The following is a 19,842-nucleotide window of genomic DNA, read 5'->3' as shown; positions in this document are numbered from 1 at the left end:
AATTTATATTAATTAATTAATATTATACTGGGATAAATAATAATATTATTTTTATATAAATATTTAATATATAATAAATATATTAGTCTATGGGAAGGAATTTATATTAATTAATTAATATTATACTGGGATAAATAATAATATTATTTTTATATAAATATTTAATATATAATAAATATATTAGTCTATGGGAAGGAATTTATATTAATTAATTAATATTATACTGGGATAAATAATAATATTATTTTTATATAAATATTTAATATATAATAAATATATTGAATTTTAAAATAGATTAGAATTCTTGTAAAAAACAAAATAGATCAATTTTCATTCAAATATCGGATTGTACTTTTTACGATCCATATAAATGTACAAAAAATTTGAGATATTTTAAAATTTATATGGATATCCCAAAATCCTTGTAAAAAACAAAATAGATCAATTTTCATTCAAATATCGGATCATACTTTTCACGATCCATATAAATGCGCAAAAAATTTGAAATATTTTAAAATTTATAGGAATATCCCAAAATCCTTGTAAAAAACAAAATAGATCAATTTTCATTCAAATATCGGATCATACTTTTCACGATCCATATAAATGCGTAAAAAATTTGAGATATTTTAAAATTTATATGGATATCCCAAAATCCTTGTAAAAAACAAAATAGATCAATTTTCATTCAAATATCGGATCATACTTTTCACGATCCATATAAATGCGCAAAAAATTTGAGATATTTTAAAATTTATATGGATATCCCAAAATCCTTGTAAAAAACAAAATAGATCAATTTTCATTCAAATATCGGATCATACTTTTCACGATCCATATAAATGCGCAAAAAATTTGAAATATTTTAAAATTTATAGGAATACCCCAAAATTCTTGTAAAAAACAAAATAGATCAATTTTCATTCAAATATTGGATCATACTTTTCACGATCCATATAAATGTGCAAAAAATTTGAGATATTTTAAAATTTATAGGGATATCTCAAAATCCTTGTAAAAAACAAAATAGATCAATTTTCATTCAAATATCGGATCATACTTTTCACGATTCATATAAATGCGCAAAAAATTTGAAATATTTTAAAATTTATAGGAATACCCCAAAATTCTTGTAAAAAACAAAATAGATCAATTTTCATTCAAATATCGGATCATACTTTTCACGATCCATATAAATGCGCAAAAAATTTGAAATTTAAAATTTATAGGAATACCTCAAAATTCTTGTAAAAAACAAAATAGATCAATTTTCATTCAAATATCGGATCATACTTTTTACGATCCATATAAATGCGCAAAAAATTTGAGATATTTTAAAATTTATAGGAATACCCCAAAATTCTTGTAAAAAACAAAATAGATCAATTTTCATTCAAATATCGGATCATACTTTTCACGATCCATATAAATGCGCAAAAAATTTGAAATTTAAAATTTATAGGAATACCTCAAAATTCTTGTAAAAAACAAAATAGATCAATTTTCATTCAAATATCGGATCATACTTTTCACGATCCATATAAATGTACAAAAAATTTGAGATATTTTAAAATTTATATGGATATCCCAAAATCTTTGTAAAAAACAAAATAGATCAATTTTCATTCAAATATCGGATCATACTTTTCATGATCCATATAAATGCGCAAAAAATTTGAGATATTTTAAAATTTATATGGATATCCCAAAATTCTTGTAAAAAACAAAATAGATCAATTTTCATTCAAATATCGGATCATACTTTTCACGATCCATATAAATGTACAAAAAATTTGAAATATTTTAAAATTTATAGGAATACCCCAAAATTCTTGTAAAAAACAAAATAGATCAATTTTCATTCAAATATCGGATCATACTTTTTACGATCCATATAAATGTGCAAAAAATTTGAGATATTTTAAAATTTATATGGATATCCCAAAATTCTTGTAAAAAACAAAATAGATCAATTTTCATTCAAATATCGGATCATACTTTTTACGATCCATATAAATGTACAAAAAATTTGAAATATTTTAAAATTTACAGGAATACCCCAAAATTCTTGTAAAAAACAAAATAGATCAATTTTCATTCAAATATCGGATCGTACTTTTCACGATCCATATAAATGTACAAAAATTTGAGATATTTTAAAATTTATATGGATATCCCAAAATCCTTGTAAAAAACAAAATAGATCAATTTTCATTCAAATATCGGATCATACTTTTTACGATCCATATAAATGCGCAAAAAATTTGAGATATTTTAAAATTTATAGGAATACCCCAAAATTCTTGTAAAAAACAAAATAGATCAATTTTCATTCAAATATTGGATCATACTTTTTACGATTCATATAAATGCGTAAAAAATTTGAGATATTTTAAAATTTATAGGAATATCCCAAAATCCTTGTAAAAAATAAAATAGATCAATTTTCATTCAAATATTGGATCATACTTTTTACGATCCATATAAATGCGCAAAAAATTTGAGATATTTTAAAATTTATATGGATATCCCAAAATCCTTGTAAAAAACAAAATAGATCAATTTTCATTCAAATATCGGATCATACTTTTCATGATCCATATAAATGTGCAAAAAATTTGAGATATTTTAAAATTTATATGGATATCCCAAAATTCTTGTAAAAAACAAAATAGATCAATTTTCATTCAAATATCGGATCATACTTTTTACGATCCATATAAATGCGCAAAAAATTTGAAATATTTTAAAATTTATAGGAATACCCCAAAATTCTTGTAAAAAATAAAATAGATCAATTTTCATTCAAATATCGGATCATATTTTTCACGATCCATATAAATGTGCAAAAAATTTGAGATATTTTAAAATTTATATGGATATCCCAAAATCCTTGTAAAAAACAAAATAGATCAATTTTCATTCAAATATTGGATCATACTTTTTACGATCCATATAAATGCGCAAAAAATTTGAAATATTTTAAAATTTATAGGAATACCCCAAAATTCTTGTAAAAAATAAAATAGATCAATTTTCATTCAAATATCGGATTATATTTTTCACGATCCATATAAATGTGCAAAAAATTTGAGATATTTTAAAATTTATATGGATATCCCAAAATCCTTGTAAAAAACAAAATAGATCAATTTTCATTCAAATATTGGATCATACTTTTTACGATCCATATAAATGCGCAAAAAATTTGAAATATTTTAAAATTTATAGGAATACCCCAAAATTCTTGTAAAAAATAAAATAGATCAATTTTCATTCAAATATCGGATCATATTTTTCACGATCCATATAAATGTGCAAAAAATTTGAGATATTTTAAAATTTATATGGATATCCCAAAATCCTTGTAAAAAACAAAATAGATCAATTTTCATTCAAATATTGGATCATACTTTTTACGATTCATATAAATGCGCAAAAAATTTGAAATATTTTAAAATTTATAGGAATACCCCAAAATTCTTGTAAAAAATAAAATAGATCAATTTTCATTCAAATATCGGATCATATTTTTCACGATCCATATAAATGTGCAAAAAATTTGAGATATTTTAAAATTTATATGGATATCCCAAAATCCTTGTAAAAAACAAAATAGATCAATTTTCATTCAAATATTGGATCATACTTTTTACGATCCATATAAATGCGCAAAAAATTTGAAATATTTTAAAATTTATAGGAATACCCCAAAATTCTTGTAAAAAATAAAATAGATCAATTTTCATTCAAATATCGGATCATATTTTTCACGATCCATATAAATGTGCAAAAAATTTGAGATATTTTAAAATTTATATGGATATCCCAAAATCCTTGTAAAAAACAAAATAGATCAATTTTCATTCAAATATTGGATCATACTTTTTACGATCCATATAAATGTACAAAAAATTTGAAATATTTTAAAATTTATAGGAATACCCCAAAATTCTTGTAAAAAATAAAATAGATCAATTTTCATTCAAATATCGGATCATATTTTTCACGATCCATATAAATGTGCAAAAAATTTGAGATATTTTAAAATTTATATGGATATCCCAAAATCCTTGTAAAAAACAAAATAGATCAATTTTCATTCAAATATTGGATCATACTTTTTACGATCCATATAAATGCGCAAAAAATTTGAAATATTTTAAAATTTATAGGAATACCCCAAAATTCTTGTAAAAAATAAAATAGATCAATTTTCATTCAAATATCGGATCATATTTTTCACGATCCATATAAATGTGCAAAAAATTTGAGATATTTTAAAATTTATATGGATATCCCAAAATCCTTGTAAAAAACAAAATAGATCAATTTTCATTCAAATATTGGATCATACTTTTTACGATCCATATAAATGTACAAAAAATTTGAAATATTTTAAAATTTATAGGAATACCCCAAAATTCTTGTAAAAAATAAAATAGATCAATTTTCATTCAAATATCGGATCATATTTTTCACGATCCATATAAATGTGCAAAAAATTTGAGATATTTTAAAATTTATATGGATATCCCAAAATCCTTGTAAAAAACAAAATAGATCAATTTTCATTCAAATATTGGATCATACTTTTTACGATCCATATAAATGCGCAAAAAATTTGAAATATTTTAAAATTTATAGGAATACCCCAAAATTCTTGTAAAAAATAAAATAGATCAATTTTCATTCAAATATCGGATCATATTTTTCACGATCCATATAAATGTGCAAAAAATTTGAGATATTTTAAAATTTATATGGATATCCCAAAATCCTTGTAAAAAACAAAATAGATCAATTTTCATTCAAATATTGGATCATACTTTTTACGATCCATATAAATGCGCAAAAAATTTGAAATATTTTAAAATTTATAGGAATACCTCAAAATTCTTGTAAAAAATAAAATAGATCAATTTTCATTCAAATATCGGATCATATTTTTCACGATCCATATAAATGTGCAAAAAATTTGAGATATTTTAAAATTTATATGGATATCCCAAAATCCTTATAAAAAACAAAATAGATCAATTTTCATTCAAATATCGGATCATACTTTTTACGATCCATATAAATGTGCAAAAAATTTGAGATATTTTAAAATTTATAGGAATATCCCAAAATTCTTGTAAAAAACAAAATAGATCAATTTTCATTCAAATATTGGATCATACTTTTTACGATTCATATAAATGCGTAAAATGAAATATTTTAAAATTTATATGGATATCCCAAAATCCTTGTAAAAAATAAAATAGATCAATTTTCATTCAAATATCGGATCATACTTTTTACGATCCATATAAATGCGTAAAAAATTTGAGATATTTTAAAATTTATAGGAATATCCCAAAATTCTTGTAAAAAACAAAATAGATCAATTTTCATTCAAATATTGGATTGTACTTTTTACGATCCATATAAATGTGCAAAAAATTTGAAATATTTTAAAATTTATATGGATATCCCAAAATCCTTGTAAAAAATAAAATAGATCAATTTTCATTCAAATATTGGATTATACTTTTTACGATCCATATAAATGCGTAAAAAATTTGAGATATTTTAAAATTTATAGGAATATCTCAAAATCCTTGTAAAAAATAAAATAGATCAATTTTCATTCAAATATTGAATCATACTTTTTACGATCCATATAAATGTACAAAAAATTTGATATTTTAAAATTTATATGGATATCCCAAAATCCTTGTAAAAAATAAAATAGATTAATTTTCATTCAAATATTGGATCATATTTTTTGCGATCCATATAAATATGTAAAAAATTTGATATTTTAAAATTTATATGGATATTCCAATGAATTATTAAATAATAAAAATTATATTAAAAATTGTATTTTAAATTTTATATTTAGATTTATAATTTTTAATTTTAATATTTATTATTTAAAGGAACGTTAGGATTATCTAAATGATAGTCCTATAATTTATATAGAGAATATGAATTATTAAATAATAAAAATTATATTAAAAATTGTATTAAATTTTATATTTAGATTTATAATTTTTAATTTTAATATTTATTATTTAAGGGAACGTTAGATTTATTTAAATGATAGTCTTATAATTTATATAGAGAATATGAATTATTAAATAATAAAAATTATATTAAAAATTGTATTAAATTTTATATTTAGATTTATAATTTTTAATTTTAATATTTATTATTTAAGGGAACGTTAGATTTATCTAAATGATAGTCCTATAATTTATATAGAGAATATGAATTATTAAATAATAAAAATTATATTAAAAATTGTATTAAATTTTATATTTAGATTTATAATTTTTAATTTTAATATTTATTATTTAAAGGAACGTTAGGACTATCTAAATGATAGTCCTATAATTTATATAGAGAATATGAATTATTAAATAATAAAAATTATATTAAAAATTGTATTAAATTTTATATTTAGATTTATAATTTTTAATTTTAATATTTATTATTTAAAGGAACGTTAGGACTATCTAAATGATAGTCCTATAATTTATATAGAGAATATGAATTATTAAATAATAAAAATTATATTAAAAATTGTATTAAATTTTATATTTAGATTTATAATTTTTAATTTTAATATTTATTATTTAAGGGAACGTTAGATTTATTTAAATGATAGTCTTATAATTTATATAGAGAATATGAATTATTAAATAATAAAAATTATATTAAAAATTGTATTAAATTTTATATTTAGATTTATAATTTTTAATTTTAATATTTATTATTTAAGGGAACGTTAGATTTATTTAAATGATAGTCCTATAATTTATATAGAGAATATGAATTATTAAATAATAAAAATTATATTAAAAATTGTATTTTAAATTTTATATTTAGATTTATAATTTTTAATTTTAATATTTATTATTTAAAGGAACGTTAGGATTATCTAAATGATAGTCCTATAATTTATATAGAGAATATGAATTATTAAATAATAAAAATTATATTAAAAATTGTATTAAATTTTATATTTAGATTTATAATTTTTAATTTTAATATTTATTATTTAAGGGAACGTTAGATTTATTTAAATGATAGTCTATAATTTATATAGAGAATATGAATTATTAAATAATAAAAATTATATTAAAAATTGTATTAAATTTTATATTTAGATTTATAATTTTTAATTTTAATATTTATTATTTAAGGGAACGTTAGATTTATCTAAATGATAGTCCTATAATTTATATAGAGAATATGAATTATTAAATAATAAAAATTATATTAAAAATTGTATTAAATTTTATATTTAGATTTATAATTTTTAATTTTAATATTTATTATTTAAAGGAACGTTAGGACTATCTAAATGATAGTCCTATAATTTATATAGAGAATATGAATTATTAAATAATAAAAATTATATTAAAAATTGTATTAAATTTTATATTTAGATTTATAATTTTTAATTTTAATATTTATTATTTAAAGGAACGTTAGGACTATCTAAATGATAGTCCTATAATTTATATAGAGAATATGAATTATTAAATAATAAAAATTATATTAAAAATTGTATTAAATTTTATATTTAGATTTATAATTTTTAATTTTAATATTTATTATTTAAGGGAACGTTAGATTTATCTAAATGATAGTCCTATAATTTATATAGAGAATATGAATTATTAAATAATAAAAATTATATTAAAAATTGTATTAAATTTTATATTTAGATTTATAATTTTTAATTTTAATATTTATTATTTAAAGGAACGTTAGGACTATCTAAATGATAGTTCTATAATTTATATAGAGAATATGAATTATTAAATAATAAAAATTATATTAAAAATTGTATTAAATTTTATATTTAGATTTATAATTTTTAATTTTAATATTTATTATTTAAAGGAACGTTAGGACTATCTAAATGATAGTCCTATAATTTATATATAGAGAATATGAATTATTAAATAATAAAAATTATATTAAAAATTGTATTTTAAATTTTATATTTAGATTTATGATTTTTAATTTTAATATTTATTATTTAAAGGAACGTTAGATTTATCTAAATGATAGTCCTATAATTTATATAGAGAATATGAATTATTAAATAATAAAAATTATATTAAAAATTGTATTAAATTTTATATTTAGATTTATAATTTTTAATTTTAATATTTATTATTTAAAGGAACGTTAGGACTATCTAAATGATAGTCCTATAATTTATATAGAGAATATGAATTATTAAATAATAAAAATTATATTAAAAATTGTATTAAATTTTATATTTAGATTTATAATTTTTAATTTTAATATTTATTATTTAAAGGAACGTTAGGACTATCTAAATGATAGTTCTATAATTTATATAGAGAATATGAATTATTAAATAATAAAAATTATATTAAAAATTGTATTAAATTTTATATTTAGATTTATAATTTTTAATTTTAATATTTATTATTTAAGGGAACGTTAGATTTATCTAAATGATAGTCTTATAATTTATATAGAGAATATGAATTATTAAATAATAAAAATTATATTAAAAATTGTATTAAATTTTATATTTAGATTTATAATTTTTAATTTTAATATTTATTATTTAAGGGAACGTTAGATTTATTTAAATGATAGTCCTATAATTTATATAGAGAATATGAATTATTAAATAATAAAAATTATATTAAAAATTGTATTTTAAATTTTATATTTAGATTTATAATTTTTAATTTTAATATTTATTATTTAAAGGAACGTTAGGACTATCTAAATGATAGTCCTATAATTTATATATAGAATATGAATTATTAAATAATAAAAATTATATTAAAAATTGTATTAAATTTTATATTTAGATTTATAATTTTTAATTTTAATATTTATTATTTAAGGGAACGTTAGATTTATTTAAATGATAGTTCTATAATTTATATAGAGAATATGAATTATTAAATAATAAAAATTATATTAAAAATTGTATTTTAAATTTTATATTTAGATTTATGATTTTTAATTTTAATATTTATTATTTAAGGGAACGTTAGATTTATTTAAATGATAGTCCTATAATTTATATAGAGAATATGAATTATTAAATAATAAAAATTATATTAAAAATTGTATTAAATTTTATATTTAGATTTATAATTTTTAATTTTAATATTTATTATTTAAGGGAACGTTAGATTTATCTAAATGATAGTTTTATAATTTATATAGAGAATATGAATTATTAAATAATAAAAATTATATTAAAAATTGTATTTTAAATTTTATATTTAGATTTATGATTTTTAATTTTAATATTTATTATTTAAGGGAACGTTAGATTTATTTAAATGATAGTCCTATAATTTATATAGAGAATATGAATTATTAAATAATAAAAATTATATTAAAAATTGTATTAAATTTTATATTTAGATTTATAATTTTTAATTTTAATATTTATTATTTAAAGGAACGTTAGATTTATCTAAATGATAGTTTTATAATTTATATAGAGAATATGAATTATTAAATAATAAAAATTATATTAAAAATTGTATTTTAAATTTTATATTTAGATTTATGATTTTTAATTTTAATATTTATTATTTAAAGGAATGTTAGATTTATTTAAATGATGGTCCTATAATTTATATAGAGAATATGAATTATTAAATAATAAAAATTATATTAAAAATTGTATTAAATTTTATATTTAGATTTATAATTTTTAATTTTAATATTTATTATTTAAAGGAACGTTAGGACTATCTAAATGATAGTCCTATAATTTATATAGAGAATATGAATTATTAAATAATAAAAATTATATTAAAAATTGTATTAAATTTTATATTTAGATTTATAATTTTTAATTTTAATATTTATTATTTAAGGGAACGTTAGATTTATTTAAATGATAGTCCTATAATTTATATAGAGAATATGAATTATTAAATAATAAAAATTATATTAAAAATTGTATTAAATTTTATATTTAGATTTATAATTTTTAATTTTAATATTTATTATTTAAGGGAACGTTAGATTTATCTAAATGATAGTCCTATAATTTATATAGAGAATATGAATTATTAAATAATAAAAATTATATTAAAAATTGTATTTTAAATTTTATATTTAGATTTATGATTTTTAATTTTAATATTTATTATTTAAAGGAATGTTAGATTTATCTAAATGATAGTCCTATAATTTATATAGAGAATATGAATTATTAAATAATAAAAATTATATTAAAAATTGTATTAAATTTTATATTTAGATTTATAATTTTTAATTTTAATATTTATTATTTAAAGGAACATTAGGGCTATTTAAATGATAGTCCTATAATTTATATAGAGAATATGAATTATTAAATAATAAAAATTATATTAAAAATTGTATTAAATTTTATATTTAGATTTATAATTTTTAATTTTAATATTTATTATTTAAGGGAACGTTAGAATTATCTAAATGATAGTCCTATAATTTATATAGAGAATATGAATTATTAAATAATAAAAATTATATTAAAAATTGTATTTTAAATTTTATATTTAGATTTATGATTTTTAATTTTAATATTTATTATTTAAATGAACCGTTAGGATTATCTAAATGATTTATAATTTATATAGAGAATATGAATTATTAAATAATAAAAATTATATTAAAAATTGTATTTTAAATTTTATATTTAGATTTATGATTTTTAATTTTAATATTTATTATTTAAAGGAACGTTAGGACTATCTAAATGATAGTCCTATAATTTATATAGAGAATATGAATTATTAAATAATAAAAATTATATTAAAAATTGTATTTTAAATTTTTATATTAAAGTTTTATTTTTAAAATTGTTTTAGTTTTGTATAAAAATATAAATTTTAATTTTATAAAATTAAATAAATTTAGAATTAATATAAATTTTTTATATTTAAATTTAAAATTATTTTTATTATTATTTATTTTTAATTTAAATTAGGAATAGTTTATGTATATATATATATATATATATATATATATATATATATATAATTTATATATTAAAATTTATAATTAAATTAATTGTATAATAAATTAATTTTAATATATATATATATATATATATATATATGAATAGAAAAAGTATTTTAAATTTAATTTTGTGAATTTAATTTATTAGAAAAAATTTTGATTTTAGATTTATAATTAATTAAATTATTTAAATATATATAAAGTTTAATATAGGGTATTTATTTAAATAATAAATATTATTAGTTAATTAATATATAATACTTTTAATTAAAATGAAAGTTTTTAATGGAAAATAATTTTATTAAATTTTAATTTAGTGCCAGCAATAGCGGTTAAACTAGATTTAAGAGTTAATTTTTTTAAATATAGTAATTTTATAATTAATAATTAATAAAATTAAATTTATAATGGTGAAATATAATAATTTTATAATAATTAATAATTATTTAATGGAAATTACAAAGATTAAAAAGTAAGACTAGGATTAGATACCCTATTATATTAATTTTAAAAAATAATTAATTATTAAATGTAAAGCATTAAAATTATAAGATATGGCAGTTATATAAAATTTTAGGGGAACTTGTATATTAATTTGATGATCCACGATAGGAAGTACTAATAAAATATTATAAATTATTTTTGTATTGTTGTTTAAAAATTTTGTATAAATATTATAATTAAAATTTTATTATATTTAAAAAAAATTCAAATCAAAATAAAGTATTTATTAGATAATATGAGTTACATTAATAAATAATTTTTGAGTTAGAAGTTTTAATATTTTTAATAAAAAGGATTTAAAAGTAAAATTAATTGTTATATTAATTTGAATTTTTTTTTTATATAATGTACAAATTGCCCGTCAATTTCAATAAAATTTGAAATAAGTCGTAACAAAGTAAGAATATTGGAAAATGTTCTTAGATAAAATTTTAGTTTAAATAAAATTTTTCAATTACACTGAAAAGATTAATTTAATTATTAAAATTTTAATTAATTAATTAAATAAAATTTTTTTATTGTTTTAATTAGTATATTATAAAAAGTTTTTATAAAAATTTTATGTTAAAGTAATATTTTAAGAAATAATAAATATATTTATATATATAAGTAATGTAAATGAAATTTTAAAATTTTATAAATTAAAGTAAAATTTTGTACCTTTTGTATCAGGGTTAATTTAAAAATTTTTAATAAATTAAATATCTCGAAATTAAAAGAGTTAAATATATAAAATTTTTTTTGTTGAATAAAAATTATAAATATATATTTAGAGATTAGATGTTATTCAATTTTAATGATATCTAGTTATTTTTGAATTAAATTTAATTTATATATTTTTTAAAGTAAATTTAAATAAAAAAGTTTATTTTAGAAAATATAAATAATTTATGGGATAATCTATAAATTAAATTTATATAATAATTTAAATTAAAATTAAAAAGATTAATTTTAAAATTTAAAAGAATTTAATGAGTATTTAATAATTTATTAATAAATTTTTAATTATAGTAAAATTAATTATATATATTGATTTTAAAAAAAAAATAATTTTAATAATATTAGTTATAATATAATGATTAAATTAGTAATTTAATTTGTATAAATTATTTTATGAATAGTATATATATATAATATATATTTAAGTAACTAGGCAAAATAATTATATTCACCTGTTTAACAAAAACATGTCTTTTTGAATTTAATATAAAGTCAGTTCTGCTCAATGAGGAATTAAATAGCTGCAGTATTTTGACTGTACAAAGGTAGCATAATCAATTGTCTTTTAATTGAAGGCTGGGATGAATGAATTAATGAAATATAAACTGTCTCAATAATATAAAATAAATTTAAATTTTGAGTCAAAATGCTTAATTTTATTTAAGGGACGATAAGACCCTATAGAATTTTATATATTATAAATTTTATAAATTGTATTAATATATTTAGTTGGGAGGATTTTTAAATTTATTTAACTTTAAAATTTTAAAATATTGATTGATAGAATTTTAAATTGAAATATAATTAATAATATAAAAATAAATTACCTTAGGGATAACAGCGTAATATTTTTGGAAAGATCAAATTGAAAAAGGTGTTTGCGACCTCGATGTTGAATTAAAATTAATTATAAATGCAGGTGTTTATAAATTTAGTCTGTTCGACTATTAAAATTTTACATGATTTGAGTTCAGATCGACGTGAGTCAGATTGGTTTCTATCTTTAAAAAGATTTAAGATTTTTGTACGAAAGGACTAAGTTTTAAAAATAATTTTTAATTAATTATTAATAAGTTAAATTATCTTGGCAGAGTAGTGCATTAAATTTAGAATTTAAATAATATATATATAATTATAGATAATAATTTATTTAAATTTTATTTATTTATTAATTACTGTAGTGATAGTATTAATTGGGGTAGCATTTTTAACATTATTGGAACGAAAAATTTTAGGTTATATTCAAATTCGTAAAGGTCCAAATAAAGTAGGAATTAAAGGTTTATTACAACCTTTTTCTGATGCAATTAAATTGTTTTCTAAAGAATATATATATTTGGATAAAATTAATTTATATATATATATATTAGGTCCAATAATTATATTATTAATTTCGGTATTTTATTGATTATTAATGCCTTATTTTAGAAATTGAATAAATTTTAAATTTGGATTGGTATTTTTATTTTTAATATTAAGTTTAAGAGTTTATCCAACTATAATAATAGGATGATCATCTAATTCAATTTATGCAATATTAGGGTGTTTACGATCTATTTCTCAATCTATTTCTTTTGAAGTGAGATTATTTTTTATATTTTTTGTTATTATAATATTTATTGAGAGATTTTCTTTAGAAACATTTATTAAATTTCAATTTAATGTAAAATTTATTTTTTTTTTTTTTCCTTTATATTTTATATTAATTATTAGAATAATAATTGAATTGAATCGGGCTCCTTTTGATTTAATTGAGGGGGAGTCTGAATTAGTTTCAGGATTTAATGTTGAATATTATAGGGGGAGATTTTCTTTAATTTTTATAGCTGAATATATAATAATTTTATTTATAAGATTGATTATATCAATTATTTTTTTTAATTTTAATTATTCAATTTTTACTTTATTAATAATTTTATATCATAATTTTTTTTTTATTTGAATTCGAAGAATTATACCTCGAATTCGATATGATGAATTAATATATATATGTTGAAAAAAATTTTTATCTTTTATTTTAATTTATATATATATTAATTTTATTTTAAAAATATTAATAAATTTATATATTTAAATTAATAGAAAGTTATTTTTCTTTAATATATTTTCAAAATATATGTCTATTCAGACTCATTAATTAATAATTATAGATGATTTTATCTCAAAATTTTATAAAATATATATTTGAAAAAAAAAATATAAAGTATATATTTGTAAAAATTAGATTAATTAAAGTGTAAGGATAATCAATAGGTTGTCTTCCTAATCAAGTTAAAATGATGAAATTATTAATAAAAAATCAAAATAAGAAATTATTTAATGGGTAAAATTTATTAGTTTTAAATTTATGATTTATTATAAATGGGAGAATAAAAAGAATTAAAATAGAAAAAAGTAAAGCTAATACTCCCCCTAATTTATTGGGAATAGCTCGTAAAATTGAATAAGCAAATAGGAAATATCATTCAGGTTTAATATGTTGTGGGGTATTTATAGGGTTTGCAATAGATCAATTATCAGGATCATTTAATATATTAGGATTTTGTAGAATAATAAATCTAAATGATATAAAAATTATAAAAAATCCAAGAATATCTTTGGATGAGAAATATGAGTGGAAAGGAATTTTATAAATATTTCTATTTGTTCCTATTGGATTATTAGATCCAGTTATATGAAGGAAATAAAGATGTATAATAACTATTATTAGAATTAATAATGGTAAAATAAAATGTAATGAAAAGAATCGATTTAATGTAGCATTATTAATAGAAAATCCTCCTCAGATTCATTCTACAATTGTTTGTCCAATATAAGGGATTGCAGAAAGAAGATTTGTAATTACTGTTGCTCCTCAAAAAGATATTTGTCCTCATGGTAAAACATATCCTATAAAAGCAGTTCCTATTGAAGTTAATAAAATAATAATTCCAATATTTCATACATGTTGAGATGAATAACATTGATAAAAAATATTTCGTCTAATATGTATATATATACAAAGAAAATAAAATGATGCCCCATTTAAATGAATATAACGAAATATTCATCCAGAATTAACATTTTTTATAATGTGAATAATTCTATCAAAAGCATAATTAATATTTGGACAATAATGCATAGATAAAATGAAACCTGAAATAATTTGAATTAATAAAAGAATTCCTAAAATTGATCCAAAGTTTCATAAATAATTAATGTTTACTGGGGTAGGATGAATATTGAATGAAGAATAAATGATATTAAGAAATTTATTAGATTTAAAAATTTTTAAATATTTATTTTTCATTAAATTTTAATTTTACGAAGAGGGATTATTTTAATTGTAGATATTTTGAATGAAAGAGTTAAGCAAATTAATAAGAATAAGATTATAAAAATAGTTAAATAATTTATTGGATAAAAATAAATATTTTGAATTTTAAATAAATTATTATTTAAAATTATGTTTTCTGTAAATATAAAAATTGGTATTCAATTAATAAAATGAATAATTATAATAAAAGAAATAAAAAAAAAATTAATAGAAGTGATTAGTTCAAAAAATTTTATTTTTGAATTTTCATTGTTAATTAATCTTACAAAATAATTAAATATAATTATTATTCCTCCGATTAAAGAAATTGAAATTATAAAAGAGTATATTGAATTATTTATATTTAAAAATATTAAAGTAGATGAGGATAAGGTGAAAATAATAAAAGAGAATAAAATAGTAATTGGATGTAGTGAAGAAAGTAATAAAATATTTGTGATAATAAATAGATTTATGAATATAAATAAAATTTTTGATATTAACATTAACAAAATATAGTTTAAATAAAAATTTTAATTTTGGGAATTAAAGATATTTATAAAATTATTTTGAAATTAGACTTTAGAAAAAATTTTCAATATTAATTTACAAAATTAATGTTTTTTTTAAACTATAAAGTCTAATTTATTTTAAAAAGATATTTTTTAATTTTAATAGTTTTAATTTTTATAATAATATTAATAATTAATAAGTATTTTTTAATATTTTTAATTAGAATGGAATTTTTCGTAGTATTGAATTTAATAATTTTAATATTAAATGAGTTGGAATATTTAAGGTGAATATTTATATATTATTTAATTTTTTCTGTTTGTGAAGCTGTTTTAGGATTATCAATTGTAGTGTCAATATTGAGAATTATTGGAAATCAAGGTTTTATAATAATAAATTTAAAATGTTAATAATAGAAAGTATAATTTTTATAGTTGGATTTTTAATTATTAATTTTAATATTTATAAAAAGTTATATTTTATTAGAAATATAATATTTTTATTGAGTTTTTTGATATTAAGAATGAATAGATTTTTTATGGAATGAATTAATTTAAGATTAAATTTTGGATTAAATTTTTATTCTTATGGAATTATTATGATATCTTTATGGATTTTTGGATTAGTATTTATGAGAATTAATCAGGAAAAAAATTTGATTTTATGTTTAAATTTATTAATATTAATATTAATTGTTTTAGTAATAAATTTTTTTAGAATAAATATATTAATATTTTATTTTTTTTTTGAAGTAAGTTTATTAATTATTTTTTTTTTTATTATGAAATGAGGAATAGGATTTTTACGAATTTATGCAAGATATTATTTGATATTTTATACTTTATTTTTTTCATTACCTTTATTATTAGTATTATTTTATTTATTTAATTTAATAGGGTCTTTAAGATTTTTATTATTAGAAAGAATAAAATTTAAGTTAAATAAAATTTTATTTTTATATTTAATTATAGGATTTTTAGTAAAAATACCAATATATATAATTCATGGTTGATTATTAAAAGCTCATGTAGAAGCTCCTGTATTTGGATCAATAATTTTAGCTGCAATTTTATTAAAGTTAGGGTCTTATGGATTATTACGATTAATAATGATTTTTTTTCAAAATTTTTTAGAAATGAATAAGTATTTTATTGAAATTGGATTATTGGGAAGGATTATTTTAAGATTTAGTTGTTTTCGACAAATTGATATAAAAATTTTAGTAGCAATATCTTCTGTTGTTCATATAAATTTATTAATAGCTTCTATATTTACTATAAGAAAATTAAGATTTTTAGGTTCATATTTAATAATAATTGCTCATGGGTTGTGTTCTTCTGGATTATTTTATTTATTAAATTTATGTTATTTGGAGACTCATAGACGATTGATAATTATTAATAAGGGTGTTTTAATTTTTATGCCTTCTATATCATTGATATGATTTTTAATATGTTCTTCAAATATAGCTGCTCCTTTTTCTTTAAATTTAGTTGGGGAAATTTTTTTATTGATAAGATTAGTTAATTGAATAAGATTATTAATAATTAAATTATTTTTTTATTGTTTAGTTAGATTTATGTATTCTTTATATTTTTTTAGATTTATTGTTCATGGAAAGAATTTTTTTTATAAAAGATTAAGAAGAGGAAAATTAATTAATTATTTAATTTTATTATTTCATTGAATTCCTTTAAATATAGTTATTTTAAATTTAAGAATTTTTATTTAATTTAAATAGTTTAAAAAAAAATTTTGAAATGTGGGTTCAAAGATGTAAATTAAGTACTTTAAATTATTTTAATTATATTTGTATATATATTATTTGTATTTACGGGATTTTTTTTTTTATTTATAATAATTATTTTTTTTAATAGGAATTTAATTATTTTAGAATGAATAATTTATAGATATAATAGAATAAAATTTTCTTTTTTTATTTATTTAGATTTTTATAGAATAATATTTTTAATATTAGTTTCACTTATTTCTATAGTTGTATTAATTTATAGAATTTATTATATAGAAGGGGATAAATTTATAAATCGATTTATTATTTTAGTAATTTTATTTGTAGTATCAATATATTTTATAATTTTGAGACCTAGATTTTTAACAATTTTATTAGGATGAGATGGTTTAGGATTAATTTCTTATTGTTTAATTATTTATTATCAAAATGATAAAGCTTATAATGCTGGAATATTAACAATTTTTAGAAATCGTGTAGGGGATGTGGGAATTTTATTAATAATTACTATGGGAATAATATATGGGAGGTGAAATTTAATAATTTATAAATTTAATTTATTAATATTAATTTTATTAGTATTAGTAGCTTTTACAAAAAGAGCTCAAATTCCATTTACTTTATGATTACCTGCTGCAATAATAGCTCCTACTCCTGTCTCATCTTTAGTTCATTCTTCAACTTTAGTAACAGCTGGGGTTTATTTATTAATTCGATATAATAAATTTTTGTTTTTAGGATGTTTTAATAAATATATTTTATTAATTTCTAGGTTAACTATATTTATAGCGGGTTTAATTGCAAATTATGAATTTGATTTTAAAAAAATTATTGCTTTATCGACTTTAAGTCAATTAAGATTAATAATAAGAATTTTAAGATTAGGATTTTGGGAAATAGCTTTTTTTCATTTAGTAATTCATGCTTTATTTAAATCTTTAATATTTTTATGTGTGGGTAGATTTATTCATAATTTTAATAGAAATCAAGATATCCGATGTTATGGTGGTATAATTTATATTTATCCTTTTAAAACTATAGTTTTAATTTTTTCTTTAATATGTTTAATAGGATTTCCTTTTATATCAGGATATTTTTCTAAAGATATAATTATGGAATTAATTTTTTTAAGAAAAATAAATATAATTAGAATAATATTTTTAATTTTTTCTACAATTTTTACTGTATCTTATTCTATTCGATTAATTATATTTATTTTATTTTCTAAAAAAAATTATTATGTAAATTTAATTAAGAAAGAAGGTATTTTGGTAAATTTTTGTATATTTATTTTATTAATAACTATTTTTTTTATTGGATATTTATATTTTAAAATTTTTAATTTAAATTATTTAATTGTATTAACAATAAATTTAAAAATTATGGTTATAAAATTAATTTTATGTGGAATTTTGATTGGGCAGTTTTTTTATTTTAATTCTTATAAAAATTTAATAATAGGAAATTTTATAAGAACAATATTTTATATCGAAAAAATTTATTTGTATTATGATTTACCTTTAAATATAGTTATATTGTATGAAAATATTCATGAAAAAAATTTATTTGAATTTAAGATTAAATTTATAAAATTGAAATTTTATTTATTTAAATATAAGTTAAATGAATATAATTTTATGAATATATTATTAACTAATTTATTAATAATATTAATTTTTATTTTTTTAATTTAAAATTTAAATAGCTTAAGAAGAGCATAATATTGAAGATATTAAGGTAATTTTAATATTTTTAAATAAAATTTTTATAAATATAATTTTTATAAATAAATTTTATATTTATTAATATTATACTGAAAATATAAAGTTTTATTAAACTATATAAAAATTATTTAGAAATAATAATATATAAAATATTAAATTTAGAATTAGAAGTTCTATTTAAATTTATTTCTTTAATTGGAATTTTAATTCAATAAATTTATTAACAATAAATTGCTTCTATTTTAGCTTCAATTAATATTAATATGTATATATTATATATATAAATATATGAAGTAATTTTTACAATTAATTTCGGCTTA

The 19,842-nt window shown here is 16.1% G+C and overlaps 1 pseudogene; it reads right to left on the bottom strand.

The window, feature by feature from the left end:
* Positions 1–12,977: 12,977 nt before the first annotated feature.
* Positions 12,978–19,468, bottom strand: LOC143308202 (cytochrome b pseudogene; annotated as a pseudogene).
* Between the last annotated feature and the right edge of the window lie 374 nt (positions 19,469–19,842).

The sequence above is a fragment of the Osmia lignaria genome, unplaced genomic scaffold (assembly GCF_051020975.1).
Source record: "Osmia lignaria lignaria isolate PbOS001 unplaced genomic scaffold, iyOsmLign1 scaffold0195, whole genome shotgun sequence".
NCBI classification, from domain to species: Eukaryota; Metazoa; Arthropoda; class Insecta; order Hymenoptera; family Megachilidae; genus Osmia; species Osmia lignaria.
Note: the sequence above shows the minus strand (reverse complement) of the source record. Positions and strands in the feature narration are given on the sequence as shown.